This window comes from Octodon degus, unplaced genomic scaffold (genome assembly GCF_000260255.1).
Source record: "Octodon degus isolate 3935 unplaced genomic scaffold, OctDeg1.0 scaffold00019, whole genome shotgun sequence".
NCBI classification, from domain to species: domain Eukaryota; kingdom Metazoa; phylum Chordata; class Mammalia; order Rodentia; family Octodontidae; genus Octodon; species Octodon degus.
Window position 1 is genome coordinate 16,430,106 of NW_004524595.1, and position 3,143 is coordinate 16,433,248.

General features: G+C 48.7%; 1 pseudogene; it reads left to right on the plus strand.

The window, feature by feature from the left end:
* Positions 1-939: 939 nt before the first annotated feature.
* Positions 940-1,878, plus strand: LOC101571545 (annotated as a pseudogene).
* Positions 1,879-3,143: the final 1,265 nt, after the last annotated feature.

Genomic DNA, 3,143 nt, shown 5'->3' on the forward strand with positions numbered 1-3,143 from the left:
CCAATACATATCAGTTGTAACCATTAATATAAATGGTCTTAATTCACCAATCGAAAGAAACAGACTACCAGAGTGGATTAAGAAACAAAATCTAACAATATGCTGCATACAAGAAAAACATTTCACCCAAAAGGAAATTCATAGACTAAAAGCCAAAGGATAGAAAACAATCCTCCATGCCACAAGAAACCAAAAAAAAAAAGCAAGGGCAGCTATCCTGGTTGCTAACAATATCAACTTCAAATGAAAACTCATCCAAAAAGATAAAGAAGAAAACTGCATGCTTGTTAAGGGAAAACTGCAGGATGAAGATATAACAATAATAGATATATATGCATCCAATGTAGGAGCACCCACCTACATAAGACAAATTTTAACAGACATGAAAAATCAAATGGGCAGTAACACAATAGTAATGGGGGATTTAATACACCACTGTCACAAATGTATCAACTAGGCAAAAAATCAGCAAAGAAATAACAGAACTAAACCAAACTTGTGAAGAAATTGACTTGGTAGATCGTTACTGAGTGTTTCATCCACAACAACAGAATACACATTTTTCTCAGCTGCACATGGGACATTCTCCAAAATAGACCATATACTAGCACACACAGCACTCTTAAGTAAATGCAAAGGAATTGAAATTATCCCATGCATGCTCTCTGATCACAGTGCAATAAAACTGGAAATTATTGACAAAAGAAACTATAAAGACAGCATAAAGTTATGTAAATTAAATAACAGCCTCCTAAACAACTAGTGGGTCACAGATAAAATTAAAGAAAAAATTAAAAATAGTTACAATCAAATGAAAATGCAGATACAACTTACAGAAACCTGTGGGATGCCATGAAAACTGTCTTTTTTTTTTTTTTTTAAACTGTCTTAATAGGTAAATATATAGTGGTAAATTCACACATTAGGAAAACAGCCTTTCAGTCTCTGGGGCGGCTGGGCTGAGCCAGCGGCGGCCTCCTCCCCACTCTCCTCGTCCACTCTCCCGCAGCAGTCTGCCCGCCGCGCCACCATGACGGAACAGGACATCTCCTTCGCCAACGAGTTCCTGGCCGGGGGCATCGCCGCTGCCATCTCCAAGACGGCTGTGGCCCAATTGAGCAGGTCAAGCTGCTGCACGTCCAGCACTCCAGCAAGCAGATCACGGCCGAGAAGCAGTACAAGGGCATCATGGACTATGTCGTGCGCATCCCCAAGGAGCAGGGCATGCTGTCCTTCTAGCGGGCAACCTGGCCAACATCATCTGCTACCTCCCCACAGAAGCCCTCAACTTCGCCTTCAAGGACAAGTACAAGCAGACATTCCTGGGCGGTGTGGACAAGCACACGCAGTTCTGGAGGTATTTCGCTGGCAACCTGGCCTTTAGGGGAGCAGCCAGGCTGCCTCACTGTGCTTCGCTTACCCGCTGGACTTCGCGCAGACCCGGCCGCTGACATGCGAAAGTCCGGTGCCGAGAATGAGCTCAAGGGCCCGGGCGACTGCCTGGTGAAGATCACCAAGTCCGACTGCATCCGAGGGCCTCTACCAGGGCTTCAACGTGTCCGTGCTGGGCATCATCATCTACGACACTGCCAAGGACATGCTGCCGGACCCCAAGAACATGCACATTGTGGTCAGCTGGATGATCGTGCAGAGCACCACGGCTGTGGCCAGCATGGTGCACAAAGGAGCCGATATCATGTACAGGGGCACCATCCACTGCTGGCGCAAGATCCTCAAGGACTAGGGCAGCAAAACCGTCTTCAAGGGTGCCTGGTCCAATGTGCTGCGGGGCATGGGCGGTGCCTTCGTGCTGGTGCTGTAAGAAAGCTCAAGAAGGTCATCTAGGCCCCGCCCACTCGGGCCTAGTCCCTCCCACCAGACCCTCTTCCTCCTTCAAGTGGGGCAGGCTCTGGACTGGGGTCGCCCTCACCCCGTGACTCAGGGGACCCATTCCACGTGTGACGCCAGGTAGGGCGGCTCTCGCGTCTCTAGGGTCCGTGCGAGGTGGCCTGGGCAGGCCAGAGTCCAGTGCTTGGGCCCCGCCTCGCCACTACGTATTTATTCAAACCCAGGAATCACAGCTTCATTTGTACTTCACGCCAGACCCCTTGCCTTGGGCGGCCCAGCCACCCTCGCAGTCCACATCGGGCATTGTACAGACCAATAAAGCAGACATGGGCAAACAAACAAAAAAAAAAAAGGAAAACAGATGAACATTGGGAGCCATTCTATCCTATCTCCCTAGGATATGAATCCAAGAAGAAGGCTCTTTATAAGTAGGAAATTTGGAGGACCTGCAAGACAGTCAAGGGACTAAGCACCTGCCTAGGCAAGCACAGGGACCAAGGTTCAATCCCTGGTAAAATATGCTGTGGAAGCCCTGCCCCTGGGTGCACTGAGCTGGCCACCAGACCAGGAGTGGTGGAACATGCCTGTAATCCCAGTGCTGGGAAGCTGAAAACAAGAGGATCACTATGAGTTGGAGCTGCGTAGTAAGACCCTATACCAAAGACATTAAGAAGGAGAGACAGAAGGATGGAAGGAGGGAGGGAGAGAGGGAGGGAAAAGAAATGGGAAATTTGGCCAGGGAGATAGCTCAGTGTCTAAGTGCCTGTCTGGCAAGTGCAAGGACCCAATTTGGATCCCTGGTACTGAATGCTGTGCTGAGCCGACCACTGTAACTGGGCATGGTGATGTAGGTTTGTAATCCCAGCATTGCGGAGACTGAGACAGGAGGAAGAAATGGGCGTAAAAAGTCCCGGCATGGGGAGGGGCTCTTAGGTATCTGCAGAGAAATGATGCCTTAGGCCCTGCACCCAGGTCAGACATTTCCAAAGGTCAGTAACACGTAGAGCTTTGCCCATAGCTCTGTGACATCCCAGTAATTAGTCCATTTCTTTTATATCTTATGATTTTTGTTTCATCAACATTGTTCTATTGACTTTACCAGAGTTGAACCATGTTACTCAGCCAGCAATGACTTCCCACACCTGTAACTTTTGCAGGTGAAGGTCATCATACCCTCACAACAAAGGTGACTTCTCCTACAGGGCTCTGCTCTGGACCCAGTGTGGTTGCAGGACCTGGTGGAATGGGAAAATCCTCATGTCCTCTCTGGAAGAGGAGGACATTGCCAGGAACAT